Source organism: Cricetulus griseus, chromosome X (genome assembly GCF_003668045.3).
Source record: "Cricetulus griseus strain 17A/GY chromosome X, alternate assembly CriGri-PICRH-1.0, whole genome shotgun sequence".
Lineage (NCBI taxonomy): Eukaryota > Metazoa > Chordata > Mammalia > Rodentia > Cricetidae > Cricetulus > Cricetulus griseus.
The window spans coordinates 34,293,956-34,314,743 of record NC_048604.1 but is presented as its reverse complement, the minus strand read 5'-3'; the positions used below and the strand labels follow the sequence as shown (position 1 = coordinate 34,314,743).

At 36.3% G+C, this 20,788-nt stretch overlaps 1 non-coding gene across 1 annotated transcript; it reads left to right on the top strand.

The window, feature by feature from the left end:
- Positions 1 to 18,689: 18,689 nt before the first annotated feature.
- On the top strand, positions 18,690 to 18,817 carry LOC113837835. Its single transcript, XR_003488543.1, has one exon. It is a non-coding gene; the product is annotated as a small nucleolar RNA SNORA35 (small nucleolar RNA).
- Positions 18,818 to 20,788: the final 1,971 nt, after the last annotated feature.

Here is a 20,788-nt window from a genome sequence, read left to right as displayed (position 1 = left end):
AACTATATTAAAACATTATTTCATGCATCATTATATTGATAGAGGGAAAATCCTGTCTCCATTTGGGGTTTTTAGTCTCATTAATAAAGTAATTTAAGAATGAACTCAGATTAAAACACAAAGGAAACTTTTACTAGAATGTAAAAGAAAAATTCCAAGCTGTAAAATCATAGCAGCTGCCCAAGGGGAGATAATGGAGGAGAAAAGGAAAAAAGGGCCATGGTCTTTAAGCTAACATGCATAGCAGACACATGGCAAACAAACAGCCACATGGTAGGAAGGCCTTAGTGAAAAGGTAAGGAAGCCCACAGTGTTGAGGTGAAAGCTCCAAAAGAGACAGAAGAATCAGGAAATAGAAATGGAGAGAAGCTGATAAAGAGCCAAGTCAGGACTCAAACTACAAAGGCTGTAAGCTCTTCCCATGGCTCCTTGAGTAACAAACAGCCTACCAGTTCAAAATGTATCAAATACTTATGCACAAAATGTACTCTGAGTACAATACCTGTTCAGACCTAACATTCTCACCCAGGCCTGACTTCGAACACAAGACAGGGGATAGACATAGTATGATGGCTTCTCCAAATCAAGAAGGTATGAATCCTTAAAGATCTCAGTTCACTTCTAAAAGTGAGGGAAACACTATTTATTAATAGCAAATTGATGGGAAAGTTGTGCAAGATGTTATATATTGGGCAGGGTCTGTCATGTAAGGTTTTATTCTTCTTGGGATCCAAGGTGGCAACAGTGTTACGACAATGATTTATCTATGTGTATTCTGCCAAAATAAAGGACAAACACACAAAAAGTGACAGTAGAAATATCAGGCTTTTTGCTGTCTTCCATTACCTTGTAGGTCCAATGGAGGACTTGATGATTTTTAACAAATGTACCTGTTTCACACTGGGGAGATGTTTGTTCAGAGGATAAGTCACTTGTCACACAAGTGTGAGGAACAGAGTCAAAATCCAGCATCTATTTAAAAAGTACAAGTCTGATGGACTGAATTTGATCCCTGGTCTAGTTGTAGAAGAAGAGAACCAACTCTTGAAAGTTGTCTGACTTCCATATGTACACTGTGCCACATACCTGCCAACACACATGCATCACACATACAAACAGTAATGATAATGATGATGGTACTGTTATTATAATGATAATGGTGGTGGTGGTGGTGGTGGTAGCGGTGGTGATGATGAAATGTAAACAACCTGAACAACAAATAGGTCAGCAAACAAATTTTCCTTTGGTTTGTCAGGTCCTATTGAGTTTTTCACCATTGTTGCAAGTCCATTCTATTGTTCTCTTGACAAAGATGCAGTAAGTGTAAAAGGCAGTATCATATCAGAACAGCAAAGACTGAGATTTTAAAGACTGCATGTAACCGTGAAGTGAAATCTAAGAAAATTTAAAGTAACAACGCAACACAATAAAGCAGAAAATTACCTCAGTGTTTAAATAACACCCAGTAAAAGAGAACAAAATTCTTCTGAACAGTGTGGAAGAAATAGAGAAAAATCTGAGCCTCTTCATGCTAAAATGTATATCAACTCCAGCAGGATAGAGATGCTCTGCACCTTCATGGAGGTGCCTGCCACATAGATGGAAGCACTTCCCCAAACCGACTAAACTACTTTCAGAATGAGCACATTTTATCACATACTAATCATACTTCTATAAAGATTCTTTGAAAACACAAGTAAGCAGGGAAAGTAAGCCTGCAGTTTATTTGTGGTCTTGCTTTAATCTTAAGTAGAGGAAGTTTCCTTCTTCCTAAATGACTCTGACAATCTGCGAATGCACAGAGAAGTACATTCTGTTCTCTCGTGATGTTAGTAGCCACTGGCTCAGGCCTCAATATTGGCATTTTAATGACGTTTGAGCACCAAATAGTGCCTTCTTAGGCACTTTAAAAGACAATTTTGAATTGAAGCTACACTTTTATTAGAGCAAGCTGAGATCAAAATAGCAATAATATGTGTAATGTTGAGTATAATCTCTTAAATCATCACAGAATCATCCTCAGTGTCACTGTGTAAATCAATGATAAGTCATGTCAAAAATAATAATATCATAAGTGGGAAACTTTACAATGTGTGTTTGTATTAAAATATAAAACACAGTTGTGCTCAGGACCATCTTGTTGTCTTGAGGAACTGCCCCCCCCACACACACACACAGAAAGAGAGAAATAAAATTTATTGTGAGAATTTAAAATAGTAGTATTGCAATAAGGTAAGGAGAGATCAAAGACTTGAACTGATATTATAAAACAGAAAATGTCATGATTAGGCTGGAAGGACACACTCGAAATAGAATTAATTGTAGAGAAGGAAGTTCTCCTTTTTTCAAATTTAACGTTTTTAAAATCTGCTGTGAAACATTAGACAGATCAGAAAATATTTTTGCTTATTATGTTTCAGAGAAATGTTTTTAAAACCTACAAGCCTTATTTTTCATGGAGGATCAGAAATGCTTCATTATAAAATATCTAAATCTATCTTCTCATGATGTAAACCCTGGAATAAACACATCACAGCATATTCTTCTGGCTGCAGTAGTCACACGTGACCACTAGGGGGCCTCAAATCCATTTGCTGCAATTCTGTGGCCAAAAACAGATTTATTCCCTCCATGGAAACTGTACAATTAGGTAAAATCAATTTAAATGGGAGCCACAACAGGTAGAATAGATTACTACAGTGTAGTGAGATGATATGCTTTGTTACAATGCAACTGTACTTTCTATCAGGTTAATCGACCACAGCATTGCAAGCGCATCTTCCCTAAGCATAGACTCTTGCATAAAGTAGAAAATAGTTAGTGATTTTGGATTTCTGCCTCCTGAAATGTGTTAGGGGGAACAAGCTTTATTTACCTTTCCCCTAAAGAAGAAGAGTGTTTTACAGTTTCCATAAAACAGAATCTTAATTTTCAACATTGATTTTCACAGTCCTTGCAATGAATCTTTGCACTAACTTCTCAAAGTGACAAAAGGTGCTCATACAGATTTATAAATTTTAAATGAATTTTTAAATATAATTTAGATAAGAAGAGAGGTTTTTTTTATCCAGGTTGTTTCTCTCTTATTTGAATTCACAACTACTTTATTGTACTGTCATAAGGAATCAGAAACAGAGTAATTATCAGTATAGTACATTTTATTTTGGATAACATGAAATATAATCACATCAAATTATTTAAATCGTGACTTTAAAATTTACCATATAGGCTGGGCATGGTGTTGCACACCTTTAATCCCAGCACTCCAGAGGCAGAGGCAGGCAGATCTCTGTGAGTTCGAGAACAGCCAGGTCTACAAGAGCTAGTTCCAGGACAGCCTCCGAAGCCACAAAGAAACCTTGTCTCGAAAACTGTCCCCCCCCAAAATCACCATATATATATTTTATATTACATTACTCATATCAACTTACGTTGATCAGTCTATGAGATAACTAAGTTATTTTAATAATCTCAAATAATAGAATGATGTTTTCTATATATTTTCATAATTCTAATGATGTCTACTTTATTACATTTTTACTTGACTAATCAGAAATGTTTACTTTGTATTTTAAGAAAATACCTGCATTTAAAATATCTTGGTCATGTTTATGGTGTTTGGAGAATCTTTTCCTTTTTAAAATAAAAAATAAAATTATTAAAAGTTTGTCCTAGTCCAAAAATGTAGCTAATATTAGACTTTGCATTCCAAAATAAATGGGTATAAAATTGATAGTTATGATAACAGGCATTTAAATGATGATTGTCAAGTGTAATTTTCTTTCCCAGGTTCAAAACCATTTAACTGCAGCTCTGGAAATTGTCTTATGTGAAATCATTGTTCAACTTAACATTTGATGTAGACTTTTTCTGATTCATTTAAAATACCAAACTGACATAAGATTTCTTCTTTAGCAGAAAGACAAACAGTGGTACACCTGCTGTACTGATGCCTCATTTAGAAAACTATGATTTTCATGTGGAGTGTGTAGATAGCATTCCCATCACATTTCAGTCAGGCCTCTCCAAAGAAAATCGCATAGGTATCTTGACTAAGCCCTTAGTTGCAGAGTTCTTATTGTACTTTTTTCTTCATGTTTACTTTCAGGGTTCTCAAACAACACCTGCAAGCATAGGCCAATGAACACTGTTTCTCCAAATTAATTGTGAGTATACCCATAAGCATGCCTCCAGATTCTTATATTGAATTAGTATTTAACCGTTATATATAGGTGATTAGCTATCTTGAAAACTTAGACCCCTAGACTACTAAGATATTTACCATTAATGAATGGCTTACTGCATATGAAAAATGATTTGATTGATTAAAAACATTTTAATGCAACCTAAAACAATTTTGTTTTTGTCAAATCACATGTTCTCAAGTTATGTGTGATGCAGACATTCTTACCAAGTTGCAAACCAATGTCTCAAAATTATGGTGAGAAAATATAAAATAAGATTTTATGTTGGGAAAATTTGGCCAGTGATGAAAAGCTATGCAGGATCTCACAATTTCCTCCTATAGTGACAGACACATAGCTGTGATCTGAAATAAGGAAATCAGGCTATCATTTTCTGGTGGTTAATTTTAGAAAGCAAAGCTCCTTAAATATTACTTTTATTTAAAAGCTTTATTTTCGTTTTACATACCAACCCCAGTTCCCCCCTCTATCCCATTCTCCCACCCCTGACCTCCCCCCATCCCACCTCCCATCTGCTTCTCAAAGGGGTTAAGGCCTTCCTTGGGGAGTCAACAAAGTCTGGCATACCAAGTTGAGGCAGGACCAAGCTCCCCCCATATTAAGGGTGAGCAAGGTATCCCACCATAGTGAATGGGTTCCAAAAAGCCAGTTCATGCCCCTGGGATAGGCCCTGGTCCCACTGCCAGCCCCCTCCCACCAATAGATCAAGCCATATAACTGTCACTCACATGCAGAGGGTCTAGCTCAGTTCCATGTAGGTTCCCCACCTGTCAGTCCTTAGTCCATGAACTCCCACTAGCTCAGGTCAGCTGTCTCTGGTTGTCTCTATCATGCTCTGACCCCCACCTCCACCTTGTTTATAAGATACCTCTTCCCTCTCTTCAGCTGAACTCCAGGAGCTCAGCCCAGGGCTTAGCTGTGGGTCACTGCATCTGCTTCCATCAGTTACTGGATGAAGGGTCTTTGGTGACAATTAGAGTAGTTACTAATCCGATTATAGGGGAAGGTCAGTTCAGGTACCCTCTCCACTATCATTGGGAGTCTTAGCTGGGATCATCCTTGAGGATTTCTGGGGATTTCTCTAGCATGGGTTTTCTCCCTAACCCTGTAGTGTCTCCCTCTATCAAGGTATCCCTTTCATTGCTCTCCCCATCAGTCCTCCAAACAAGGCCTTCTCACGCCCTCCTGTTCCCATCCCCTCCCTCCCTTCTATGCCCCCCCAGCCAGTTTTCCCTGGAGATCTTAACTCTTTTCCCTTCCTGGGGCTCTCCATTCTTGATAGATGTGGTTAGTACAGTACTTGTATGAGCAGTGGAAAAATATTTGTTCCATCCCCAGCACCAAAGTCCTCCTCCTCCTCCTCCTCCTCCTCCTCCTCCTCCTCTTCCTCCTCCTCCTCCTCCTCCTCCTCCTCCTCCTCCTCTTCCTCATGCCAAGTATAGAGAAGGTGAGAACCTTTCTTTCAGTCACAAATTCGGAACAGTTCATTAAAGATGAAAAGCAGAGAATGGAAGCTACACTTGTTGGCACACACCTTTAATTCCAGCATTCAGGAAACAGAGACAGGTGGATCTCTGTGAGTTTCAGGCCAGCCTGGTCTAGAGTGAGTTTCAGGACAGACAGGGATACAGAGAGAAACCATGTCTCAAAAGGAAGGAAGGAAGAAGGGAGGAAGGAATGAAGAAAGGAAGGAGAGGAGGGAGGAAGGAATGAGGGAGGAAGGAAGGAAGAAAGGAAGGAAGGAAGGAAGGAAGAAAGGAAGGAAGGAAGGAAGGAAGGAAGGAAGGAGAGAAGGAAGGGAGGGAGGAAGGAAGGAAGGAAGGGAGGGAGGAAGGAAGGAAGGAAGGAAGGAGAGAAGGAAGGGAGGAAAGAAGGAAAACCATGCTTATGTATACATTACAACTAAGGCAGTTCTCAGTTAAATTTCTCACTGTCTTATTTGTGTAGTTAATACCACAAAATGAATTTACACTTGTAGTTTTGGAAGAAGAATTGATGATTGTAGAATCTAATCCATTACTCGAGAGATATTTCAATGTGTACTTTTAGTTGGACAATACTATATAATTATACATAAAAATTAACCAGTGCAAAATAGAGTGAAAGATGTAAGCCCATTAAATTTCAAAAGATATTAAGAAGGAAATAGGGTTGGGAATAGGAATGTCTGCTACGCACATAATTGATGATTTGAAAAAAGTGAAAGAAATCAATGAGTTTTTTCTCAAGGCAGGTATATCAAAATGGCTACATTAAAATGTACCCATAGTCAAAACAACCAGCATCCAACTGTCCTGCTAGGTTATTAAGCACATCCTTATTTGATGTGATGGCAAACATAACCCTTCCTGTATTTAATATATATTAAAAGAGTTCTATTACTCTCTCTCACTGGTTTGTCATGTGGTGGAAAAAAATCAATCAAAAAGTGTAAAGTGTAAAATTGTGTAAAATTGTGAAGTGCCCTGGCAGGAGGAATCTCACCATAATTTTATGAAGAAGAAGTACCGCATATGTTTTCATTGTGTTGGTGAAATAGGTTAACATGGATGTGCAGGTAAGTTTATGTAGTATTCACATAAGGTCATCTTATGTTGATCAACAGCATTACAAGCCTTGTCCAGTGATAAAGACCAAGGTGAGTCTTACCACAATATGAAGTCAGCCAATTCCACCTTTGCGGCCACCCTTTCAATGCTGTTTTGCCTTTGGTAAAACATCTCTATCTCTGTATGCTAAGTATCTACTACTCCACAGTGAGTGTTTCCTAAACCTCTCCCTGGCCTGTGCACTCTTTATGCACATACCTCCTGACCCTTGGTTCTTAATCAGCCCTTAGAGAAACTTTGATACGCAAATTCATCTTAAGCTACCAATAACCGACAAGTTCTATCCCATCCCTCCAAAACTGAAATCCCCCAAGGAGCTCACAGACAAAATATAGCTCAAAATCCATCTTTTATGCAAAGCTTTGGACTACTTCACTTCTTCATTAGGCTCTCCTTGATGGGGCATGCCAGTGACATGAAAATTGCATCCCCACTCAACTGCTATAAATGGTTGAAAAATAGTTGTTTATTGCAATGTTGTAGCCAATATTCTTAATATGCTAATATTCATTGTGTTTAGATGAGTACCAAAAGTGCTATTGTAATACCTATACACCTACAAGTTTTTTGGTTTTGGGGGGTTGTTTTAGTGATGAGATTGACATGACCCACACATGCTGGGCAAGCACTCTACTAGAGGGATTTTGAGTTTCTGTGACAATTTTAAAATATATAATAATTAATAATTTTTACAAAATAAAAGAAGGTTCACATGATTTGTTACTATTCTTCACAATTAGTAATAACTTTCCTATAGTCCTATAGAATCAAATACAAAGATATATAATATATAATGTATATAATATGTCAATATATACACACAGAGATATACAAACACATGCATACACGGGGAGAGAGAGAGAGAGAGAGAGAGAGAGAGAGAGAGAGAGAGAGAGAGAGAGAGAGAGAGAGAGAGAGTGGCAGGGCAGATTCTCCAAGGTAATGATTTAGGTTAGGTATTCAATGTCCCTTTTTAAAACTGAACACTTTTTAACTGAGCAGCTCTGTTCCTCCTGAGCAGGATAAAGTTTATACTACCAGTAAGTATTTAAGGTAAACACTGTTTGCTTAGATTTGTTTTTTCTGAAACATGACAACAGCACTGAAAGGTCTTTATCTGAGTAGTTCATGTAGTGAAGGAGGAGTACCAGCACATTAGCTCTACACCTCCAGGACAGGGTTTATACGTGTCACTCTCTTGATACTTGTATTAAAAATGGAAGAACTTTTCTTTTTAACCATGTGGCCCTGTGGTATTAGAAATAAAACAAATTCACTTAAACTGCTTGACACGAATTCTCTGATGCATGGCTTTCAGAATGTTTCATTCTATGTTTGCAAGTGACTTGTCAAAAGTACAAAAAAATCATAATGTGTGTGAAATATTAATATTTATAGAGTTCCATTATGTTACTGTGCACTGTATTGTAACATGTCTTTTTCAAAACTATTTAAAATACTTGTATTTCATGAAATATAATTTCTTTACTTTTCAACTCTTCATTTGAATAAATTAAAAATATAAGCAGAAAGGTATGAAGGAAGCAAAGAATTCAAGGCTAAGCAATGTAATATTATTATGTTCTATGTTGGCTATTACATTTGTATCACCTGTAAGAACATACTATGTTACATGTAATATATACTTGATTATCAGTTTCACAATAATTATAAAACTTCTATAATAATAGTACTTCTAGAAGAGAAACAATAAAGTATACTTTTTAAATTAACATACATAATATATTTTAAGCATAGGCAAGTTTTCAGGCTTTCTACTGTGGCAATGTGCAGGTATTGTTGATAATCATACTTTTAAGTTCGCCTACTTAACACTTCTTTGATCTCAAAAGACATGGGATTGTCTAGATACTTAAAGAACTTCTTGTTGCCCTATAAATATGTAGAAACATAGTTAGAAATATGCATTTATAAAAATAAATGTATGCAATCTCGTTGACCTATCTAGAAATTTAAAAACCATGTACAACACAAATACATTTTTATTTGAAGTAGCTTGTGCCAGAAAACTCACAAGACTCACATGATGGTTTAAAGTGCATATATCCTAGAAAAAAGTTTCAACTTCTGCAAAATAAATGAAAGTCACACAATTTTGAAAGGTAAGTAGGTGAAAGGTTGTAGTAACTTTAGTGACTGCAAAAGTCAGTGAATACATGCATGTAAGTGGTTGTCATGATCAAAGAGTTTGTCACATGGAAATATCTATCCCAAATTTCATTATTTTAAAATACTAGTCTTAAATATATTTAACTGGTATTGTCATGTAATTCAATGTTGTTTGTAATTCCAATAAAAAATATATACATATTTAATTCAATTTATAAATCATCAGTGTAATGATAACTCTTACCATCAGCTGCCATACTAATCTCTCTGTATTATTTGTGGGCCCTAACATGGCGGCAGAACTCAGGAGGCTGGCGGAAAGAGTTATCATCACACATCAGCTTCAGCTAACATTTTTTCCAGAAACGTATACTAGACACACTAGAAATAAGGAAAGTGGCTCAAGGTTCAAAATCAACCATTGCTACATTGCTTGAAGCCATCTTGGGCTATGTAAGATTATATCTCAAACAGAAAACAGAACAGACAAAAGCCCTAGAGACTACTATAGTTTGGAGCTACTTCAATTTTCCATTATTTTATTATTATATTATTTTTGTACAACTGAATTGTCCTTTACCATTTCACAATAGCCTAAATTTGTCTTATTTCATGTATCTGCTATGAACCACACATTTTGTGATCTTGGTCACTTTTTCCCTTTTTTCTTTTTTCAATCTGTCGAATTCTTTGACAAACTATTTCAAGCTAGCATGATGAGTTGTAGTCTGGTGTTTCTGGCCCCTATTATAGCTAAAATCATCCAGGGGATCCCGTTATACTCTAGATTCTTACTCGCTAGATTTGGTGAAGCATTCAAGAGTCTGTTTCTAACAAGGTCCCAAGTGTCCATGGTCTAAATTTGGAGTGCCAAGGTGAGAGAGCAAAAGTCAACAGTTTTTCTCTATCAAAAGCCTCAGAGTCCAGAATTTGGATGCTGTGAACCACATAGACTCTTTGCCTTTATAGTTCAGTGACAGCCACGGACAGTATATAGAGTAGACCTGTTTCACTAGAGTGAAATCTGAATACTTGTACCCTTTCCAAGCCAGTCGATATTATTGATACATTGACTATTTTTCAACTAATTAAAAATTGAGCCCTTTTGTTGTCTTCTACATCAAAGCAATCTCTAGTAATTTTCAGACCAGTTTACTGAAACAAAATGTACTAACAAATAATATTGCCACAGTTTAGGAGGGTCATGTGAGAAGGACGAGCTCTGTAGAAACATTACAGCTGAGTTAGGATTCGAAGATACACGGCTTTTCTAGACAAGTAAGTAGGAATGAAAACGGGCAGAGATGAAGACCATCATTGTGTTTGGAGAAATTAGAGCATCAAGTGTATATGATCCATTCATGGCCAAGAAACTCGATGATATGGGAATTCCCCATAAGAAAATTGAAACTGTTTAAAACTTGAATGAGTAGTGGTATCAGGTGAGCATGCTGAGTGAGCAGTGGGGAATGCTATTAAATTCTGCATTTTAGAATTTCAACAAAGGCCTTGTCCATTGGGAGAGAGAAAGGGGATAGAAATGATTGAGGCACTACAATTGAAAGGTCATGACTTTAGAAGTGGCTGCAAACTGTTCTGAGATAAAAGCTTTGAGGGAGCATTTGTAGAAATCATCTGACTTTGAAACTTCATTGATGATATGTGAAATGAACATTGAATAGCAGGCAGAGCAGGCCTCTGAAGTCACTTTTTCCATTGATAGAAAGCACACAGCAGATTGATTAAAGAAAAATATGGTATCTATGAAGGAACGAGTGAAGATGTTAAAAGGTGATCTCTACAAATGTTCAAGGGGCTGCTAGACATTGCTGATAAGCTAAGGAATAGGCATGCCTGCTGAGTGTAACAGGACCATATAGGTACTTTAGATGTTCATTCTTTGGAGATAGTAGTGGACTAAGATGATGCAAAAATACACAGCACATACCTCAAAGTGAAGAAGAGATAGTTTATTCTGGAGCCAAGTAACAGTGACTGTGACCTAGAAATACTGATTCAAGTTTTTCCCAAATTCGGAGTATTCCAATAGGTTAACAATTAAATAAAGCTCTTATAGTAACAGAACAAAGAAAGCCATTAATCAAAACATTTTTCAAATATATAGGTGGGTGGGCTGCAGCAAAGTGGAGCATTCCTCCCATAGTCCTTAGACACTATTTGATGATATCCTTTGCTTTTGAATTAGTGGAAATCAGAGGCCTGCTCTTATATTCCTCAGGATTTACCCAATGTTAACTCATGTTAACTCATGGCGATTCACAGGGACAAGAGAGCCCAAGATAACTTCAGTCTAAAAATGCAGCATTATAACCACTACACTGGCATCAACAATCTCATCATCTAATCTGCCCTGTGAATGTTCAATGTAGGTGTAGCTTCCTTGGGAGAAAAATAGCTCATAGATATTACACAAAAACCCCAGAGGCAAAAATAGGAAAAACTAAATCTCAAGTACAAAATGAACACATTTCTTAATTCTTTCTGGATCTCTCTCTCTCTGAATCTCTCCCTATTTCCTATCTCATGCAACTTCCCGCATTTCCCAGGCACATAGCTCATTGATTCCATTGTGTGCTTTGCTGGATTACCTAAGTGATCTGAAGATTTCCAGAGCCTGCTTGGGCATGGTCACAGGTACCTGTGACTAGGGTCACTCCCTACAATACAAGATACTTGTTGCAAGTTTATTCAACAGTGTAATCAATGGTGAATTTGATCACTGTTTAGCATACAAAGAATGATGGGAAAACCTGCTCTATTCAGGAAGTCTGTAAAATGAATACCAAATGTGCCAGCAGCTGTGGATTATGAATAAAAATCCCAGAGAAATTTCTACTCTTTCTCACTGGGGAAATTCTAATTTCCTACCAATTAATATCAGAGCTATTTTCCTCCAGCTTTGATCATCAAATCAAAACAAATTGCATAAAAACTTAGGTAGAAATGTTGAGACCATTTTCTTGTTCTGTTTTTGTTGTTGTTTTGAAATAGGGACTTGCTCTGTAGGCCTGCCTAGATTATTACTCACCACAACATGTAATCCAGGCTAGCCTTGAACATAGGGTAGTCTTCAAACTTTAGCCTCCTAAATGCATGCTTAGGACTACAGGCATGAGCCACTATGACCAATTTAATTGATTTTAATGATGAAAGGAAAGGAATCACGGCTTTATCAAGAAAGTTATCAAGAGTAACAAATATAGATATAAGAAATAACAGAGTTGTTTGACTATTTGGTGTGTGTGTGTGTGTGTGTGTGTGTGTGTGTGTGTGTGTGTGTGTGTGTGTGTGTGCTCATGCAGGAGCACATGAGTGAGCTCATATCATTCAAAGGAAAGATGACTAAGTTTCCCATCAAATGAATAGAGAGTTTATGTATTGATATATTAGAAACTATGCCAGTGTTCACCATGATTCTAGATGTGATCAATGCTATTTCCTACAATTTTCATAACATTAAAATAAAACTAGTTTTTATTAACCAAGCTTAATACAATTCTCCACTGAACATGCCTAACGAAAGCTGTTATGTAGCATTAACAATCAAATGCATTCTGCTTGCAAACAGGTAAATAGCATTGGTTTCTTTCCTATCTTATAATTTTCTTTACCAAAACTTTTAATCCTGGATCTGCCAGATGTCAAAGTGGGTAAATATGGTCACTGCCAACACTGATGGACTGAGTTCCATCATCAAACAGCACATGGTAGAAAAAAAGAATTGAAGACAACAGGTGCCCCCTCCTCACATATATTGTGATACACACACACACACACACACACACACACACACACACACACAGAGAGAGAGAGAGAGAGAGAGAGAGAGAGAGAGAGAGAGAGAGAGAGAGGAATGTTTTTAAAAGATTTAAAATGCCCTTTAATTCCAATTATCTTAGCCCTCAAATGGAAATCAGTATAATTTTGTCAAAGAAATTGCATAAATGGAATTTCTTGAAGTTTTTAACATATAGAAATTGTATTAAAGACCCTATATTTTTTCTTGAAAAAGACTTTTCTCTTTAAATAAGATCAAACCAGATGGTTGATATTTATACCTCTGTCAATGTAACAGGAAATTAACATGCTGTTTATATCCAGAAAACAGTTCTTGTCCACAAAAATGAATTGCTTCAATTGTTTGCAAAATACAACACATATTTCCTTGAGATTTTTTTCTATATTGGCACTCCTTTCTTTTTGCCATACTCCGTTTCTAAGATTTCAGCAGGCACTTCTCAGCATTTGTGTACTTAACAAAATCATACTATTCATAATATTATTAAGTCTGCAAATTTATTGCAGTCCCACCTTAAAAGTTGTGTTTTAATAATTAAAGCAATGTTTGCCCACAGTAAGAAAGTGTTCAATAAATGGTTTCAATAAATGTTAGATGAAGGTGAATGAATTACTCATTTCCATTCTTTGTTATTTTTAAATCCTTACATTTCTGCAGATCTTTGCTTCCTTGAAATTGGACATACACTTATCTGCTAATTGATTTTAAGAAAACACAACATGTTCTCCTGGATATAAAAGAACAAATGATTGTCTTTATCCTACTGTATTTTTGACAATTATATTAAAATTTTATTTGGGTACTTGATGTGCTAACATTTAAGTGCAGCATAGCTTTCTCACGTTATTTCCCCTTCTTTCTTCTCTTTAATTAATATTCACATTGTTGATTCTTTCACACCTCCTGCCTTTAAAAGGAAAGCCACAATTTTATTTATAAACAAATCTTTATGTTATTGTGTAACAGTTATCACTAATTCTAAAAGGAAAATGATGGCCATGTATTTCTAGCAAGGAACCCTGATATTTCAGAGACTTCAAATTTGTGGAGACAGAACTAAAATTACATTTTAAAAATTTTGAAATTAAAATATAATTATATCATTGCACCTTCTCTTCCCTCCCACACACTCCTCTTAAATTCCTGACCTTAGTTTCAATTGTTATTGATCTCTCTCTTGTCTCACTCTGTACTCATTATATTGTATAATATTTACACATATAAATATGCAAATAAATGCGTGCATATAATGTGTAAAGACAACATGCTTTTCTTTCTAGTGTTACTTGTACATATATGATTTCAAGACTCACCAATGTATATTGGATAAACAATCAGGCAATTCATCCCTAGAGAAGACTAATTTTCCTTCTCTCAGCATCTCTTGATTGCCTGTAGGGGTAGGGCCTTTTGATATTTATCTTAAGGTAGCATCTTGTAATGTTCCCCCATCTATGTTAGCTTGTCTATTGGTGTTATTACCTGTTTGGGTCTTGTTTAGGCACCCATATTTTTGAGGTATCATGGTTGCAACAAAATATATTTTAAGGTGATTAAGCCTTTAGGAAAATGTTTATTTTAAATTTTATTACTGAAAAGAAAGATCACGGAAGTTACTATGAGACTAATGAGAGATGAACAAATAGAGGTTAGCTTGAATGGCAACAGTGTGTAAGAAGAGCTTAAAATTGAGGTTAGAATTGAACTCAGACCGTGGAAAGGCCAGAAGGAAGAGCATTTCAAAGTATATGATTGGAGAAGGTAAGGTAAGGTGACAGAATACGTCAAGAAAAAGATGCTGATTAGGGGAAGCTGACAATATTGGTAGTTACTCCCCCAAAGGGAAATTCCTAACCACGCATAAATATGCAGCACAAGATCAGTTTTGACACTTTGCTTAGTACAGGGAGGGCTCTGTAATGTTTACACTTGTAACAGATTTTCCTGGCCACTAGGTGGCTACCTTGCTAGGTTTGCTTTTGGGTGTTTGGGATTTGTGTGGTCATTTTTTTCACAGCTCAATTTTTAGACACCAAGGCTACCCACTGTTTTATTTACTATCTAGACCACCATTTACTTTTTGTCTGTGTGGAGTGTTAGGGATTGTATCCAAGTCCTTGCACAGAGTAGGCAAGTGGTCTATGACTGAGCTGTATCTCCAGCCTACTCACTATTCTCCAGTTCAGGGAATTGATTAATACATTAAGTTCCTCAACTAAACAAATGAAAGTGAAGTAATTAATAAGATTTTTATGTAGTTTCCATGTACCCTACATTATAATTGATGACCTGTTCTTAGACAAATTTCTTTAATGTTATTGCAATCATCTAACATTGAATTTTGGCCATTAAAATATTTAATTTCTCTTCCACAGTACACTGACTTTGAGTTCCTATGGCAGAGTCATAGCTGAGAGACAGGATATTCAATAAATTAGAGAAAGGGAAAATGATAGCCAGGCTCTGTAAAACCTTCAGTGGAAGGTCGGTGACAACTTGAATAACAATCATTGGCAAACACAGACCCAGCAGCTCTGTCTTCAGTATACTTTCTTATATCCATGCTATAGAGAACATAAAGTTCTCAGTTTATGGTTTGTTAAAAAATTAGATAAATCTAAGCTTCTTAATTTGACTCTTCATATTATTAGGCAATGCATTAAGTTTGCATTAGAACTAAAAATGATGTAACCTACTTTTGAAATAAGCAAAACACTCCAATTAACATATCAAAACATCCTTGCCACAGAGAAAATATGCTCTTTATTACTCTAAATTATTCAAAGTTTTCACACAATTTGTTGTCAACATCAGACAGACTGGAAGAAGATCCCAGAACTATTATTTAGTAATTTTTAATTGAATTGCAGTTTTTTCCTTCTCTTTGTGTCTATGAAGGTTACAATAAAGAATGGGAAGAATAAGAGGTCAGGATGATTGTTGGATAGTAATACAAGGACAGCCTTGAAGAATGCGGAAACAGTTACAGAGAACTATTATACTGTTAACACTATCAGGAATTAATGGGGTTCCAAAGAAATGTTCACCATGATCTCTGGCCTCTCAATGTTTTCAGGATTTTATTCATGAAATAAGACCAGCTAACAAGAATCAAACAAAAGAATAGCGTACTCTATTTAAATCATGCATATAAAAAGAAATAAAGAAGCCAGGCAGTGGTGGCTGACACCTTTAATCCCAGAAATTGGGAGGCAGAAGAAGGCAGATTTTTGAGTTCCAGACCAGCCTGGTCTAAGGAATGAGTTCCAGGACAGCCAGGAGAAGTCCTGTCTCGAAAAACCAACAACAATAATAATAGTAATAATAATAATAATAATAATAATAATAAGAAGAAGAAGAAGAAGAAGAAGAAGAAGAAGAAGAAGAAGAAGAAGAAGAAGTAAAGAATCATTGAAGCCTGAACCTTAGCTAAAGTTCCTTCAGAAAGCGCTCCTATAAATTAGCATGTAGCATATCCTTATTTTGCAGTTACTTCTTTCATCTCAGTAGGCATCTATTTCCTATGTGCCATTCACACCCTTTGCATAGGTCCTTATACATGATAGGCACTATGTCAATTTTCCTACTTCATCAAAGTCATTTTTGAGACAATCTTACTGTGTAGACCAAGCTAACTTAGAACTCACAGGGATCTGCTTACCTTTGCTGGGATTAAAGACATATGCCATCACATTAATGTTGCAGGATGTTTGATCACACTGTGAACCTCGTGATTGTGTTCTTCACTGGAAAAACCTGTTTCTAGTTGTGGTGTGACTCAGCCCTAGCATACACCTTTAATCCAAGAGATTTATGCGTATTGTAAACAGGATTAATAAAGTCAACCATAGGTCAAGAGGCAGAGCAAGCAACTAGTTGACAGGAAGTGAACAAGAAAAAAATAGAGAGTAAGAAGGAGCCAGGAGGATGGATAGAGAGACACATGGGAAGTAGAAGGGAGGGGCATTCAGTTTTTTGTTTGAGAAAGCAGAGGAGAAAAGGAATTTTTTCGGAGACATCAGTGGAGACGGAAGGTCAACTGGGTGTTTTCTCTGCCTCTCTGAGCAAGCAGGCTTTCACCTCAGCATCTGACTCCTGTGTCTTTATTGGTAAAGTCAAACAATTGAGATTTAGTTCAAAACAATACATTAATTTCTATTTTTCCTTTAAGTTGTCATGGTTCTATTATTTCAGACTGGAAAATCTCTCTCTCTCTCTCTCTTTTTTTTTTTTGGTTTTTCGAGACAAGGTTTCTCTGTGTAACTTTGGAGCCTATCCTGGCACTCGCTCTGGAGACCAGGATGGACTCGAACTCACAGAGATCTGCTTGCCTCTGCCTCCCGAGTGCTGGGATTAAAGGCATGCGCTACCAACGCCTAGCGAAAAATATCATTTTATGAATCACCCATTAGCTTCTATACTTTCATTCCTGAAGAATAGTTGTTTCCATACTCTTACATTGGCTAATACTTAATTTTAAATTGTTTTTGTTGCTCTTATTTCCTTAAATATTTAGTGTCTAGGAAAGAAAAAAACCAATCCTCAGTTTGAGGTTAGAAAACAGACTCATAAAGAAGAGAAAGTAAAGTAAAAAAGTAACATTTCCCATTGACTATACAAATAAAAATTTTTAAAGTTTAAAAAATCAAGCATTTACAAGAATATGAACCAAGTGGGTCTATTATAGATTGCTGGCAGAAAAACAAATCTGTACAAATACTTGGGAAAATGTTGGCATTATTTCCTAAAAATTGGATATTCACAGTGCATAATTTCAAATAACAAATTAATTATAGCAAGAGAGGCAATGGTTGGTACAATGATAATAGTGATTCACACACTAAGGGTTATAATTAATTCCATTGTGAGCACTGAGGCCAGACTCTTAGAAGTCAGGTGGCTGAACACCCAATAGTGGGCATTCAGTGTAGCAGAAGTGGGGGGTATTTGGCAGGAGTAATTTTGTTTGGTATAGTATTATTTTAGTGTTGTACTTGCTTTATAAAAATTTACCAGTGAATAGTTGCTGATATAATGAAGCAAAACATGAGTATTTGCCAGAGGCATGTCCAAGCGGCAGTTTTTCAGTTATAACCAAGAGAGGAAAAATGGGAGATGCGTCAAATATATTGTGTTCTGTTTTTGTACATTTGGGAGAAACTGAGGCCTATGCAGGTGCACAGGAAAGATGTACCATTGTCGTTAGTACGATTCAACTCTAATGATCCATGTGTTTTTACAGGAAATATTACACAGTTGTAAGTAGTCACCCCACCTTTAAGTCAACGTAAGCAAATGCAAAGTAAGTTTGTTTTGTGAGAGGGGAATTATTAAAAGAGTGAAACATGTAGAAATATTAGCTACAAATAATTCCCTGGTGCACAAGAGGGCACAACAGTGAAGAGTCCATGCTGCTCTTCCAAGGGACAGAGCCAGGTAGGTAGGTCACAGCCTCCTTTAACTCCAGCTCCAGGGAATATGCAACCATCTTCTGGCCTAAGCCAGAACTTATACACACAGAGATAAAAATAACATTTAAAAAATCAAAAGCTCCATTTCATACATGGTCATTCTAAAAAAAGAGAAAGAGAGATCCCTGAGAAGTAGAGAGATGTCTATAAGTATGCCAGACATTATTATCTGATGAACAACTAATGTTGGATACTGCACATTTTCCCTGTAGTTCTCACAACAATCAACAACATTCAAGGATGAAAATATTTCTAAGGTACTACAACTAGCCAGTGACTATACTGCTACTCTCACCTAATTCTCAACTCCTATTTCCTTCCCCTGAAGTAGACCCTGATTTGTAAGTCACCTGCTGAGTTAGTTTCTGAGATCTTTCTGGTTCCTTATTCACCATCTCCTCCTAGCTGCTTTGTTTCACAGAGCACATGACCCTACCAATAGCTTTGATGTCTGCAGCACTGGCAAGTGACCCATTGGGATCTCCCTTGACCAATTGGGCATCGAACAGTGCGAAAACAAAACCCTCCAAAAGCTGGGGGAGTCACACTGTGGACTACTCCCGCATGCAGGTGGGTACAAAACTAAATGAATGGGTCCTGAGAAGTGTGAGTGAGTGAGTAAAAGGCAGGCAGCTATATGGCCTCTACTCCTAAGTAAAAGTAGTGTGTCCATATCAGGTTAGTAGCGAGTTTTCAGGGCTATCCTTGCTAGGGCATCATTTTATTCCTTGCTAGCTGTGCAGGTTTTAGCAATTTACATTAACCCCTTTAATATTCAGAGTTGGAGTCCACAAGCTATGTTTGATCTTATTGGAATGACCAGAGGTTTCCATGGAGATTTCATGAAGGCAGATACTCATTTAAATTTCTTGACAAAAATGTCCATTAAGTGTTGCTGAGAAAGGACAGCACATGATTCTCTTCCTTTGACTTGAAGAAAATGAGACTACAATTGTCCTAAGAGAAGAACGACTCCCTTGTACTTTGTTTGCTCCATGCTCTTATTAGATTCCTGACAACTTAACCTTCCCCAGGTTCTTCAACCCCTGTATATGATGTAGAGAATTAGATATAGAAAAGTCCCTTTCTTCCAACTCTTACTTCAAGGCCCATTGCTAGTCTCTTTATAATTTTAAGATATGTTCTAATACTCAGATCTCCACTAATATCTCCTTCTAGCACATAGTGAGCAATTAGAGATTCTTTGGTAACAAATTTATCTTCACATATAAGTTAGAACTTACTGTTGCACATAAAGCAGTGACTTTCCTAAAGTATAACCTCAAAGAATATTTATTGATGAATATGTTCATATAATTTATCTGCAAATTCTAACATTGATTATTGTAACCAGAACTGGATGGAGGCAAGCACTAGAATTTTGAATGTCGTAGGTTTGGGGCCATGTTAAAAAATGATTTATAATATAGTTAAAGCCAGGTGATGGTGGCACATGCCTCTAATTCCAGAACTCAGGGGACAGAGGCAGACTGGTCTGGTCTGCAGAGTGAGTTCTAGGACATTCAGGGCTACACAGAGAAACCCTGCCTCAAAAAACAAATCTATTAAAGATGACTTTGTGAAACATGAATCTATGATAAGTTCTGTAAGTAAAATAAGTACACTGAAGGAAGAACTCACAATTTTTTATATCAGTGTAGATAATAATCATGACTTTCTAGGAAGTGGTTTTAAAGTAGGATACTATACAATAAAGTACATAGGGATCATTAGTCTATCTTGGGATAATGTTTGCTTTCTGATAGCTAAGTCAGCATTTTTAAAGGATGTACATAACTTGAAACTTATAATCTTACCCTCTGGGAAACAATGAAAGTGAAAAACATCACTAAAAACTACATACCTATGATAAATTTTAAATCCTTAGTAAGAGCTACATAAGCTTAATTAAGATAATGATACATTTCCTGATTAAATGACTATAAACCTATAAACCTAGTATTGCTTTTCTATTCAGCACTTCAGAGTATATTTTAAAAATGCATTATTCTTTAGAATCCAGTCTTTATTAATATTAGAGAATCAAGGAATTTTTACCTTTTCAAGTTTGTGGATAAAGTAAGAGAACAGAGTATTCCTTATATGAATTTCCCTTGTGCGTTTCCAGAGACTTGGTCCCTTTGAAAAGTAAAAATTGCTTTCCTTAGAAGTATAAGAAGATAGAGTGCTCACCTGACCATTAACCTAGTGAACAGTTATGTTCAAATACAGTTTTATTGTTTTCCCTTTACTAGTTTAACTGTGGGATATTATAATGCCCCCACCACCACACTTGTAACAGGATGCAAGAAGTCGTGCTTTTCAATAGATTTTAATTTCTTAAAATCATATTGTCTAGGAATTGTCTTAGAGGTCCCGTGTGTAGGTAAGACTCTGTCAAGCATGTTTTTTTCCTAAGGGAAGAATTCTGTTTCCCTTGTATTATTTTTGACTCCTTATTATTTTCTGATGGTCTACTTTAGATTACTTTGGAACTTTGTGGATGGAAAAGTATGATGATTTAGATAATATGATAATGTGAAACCACTTTGT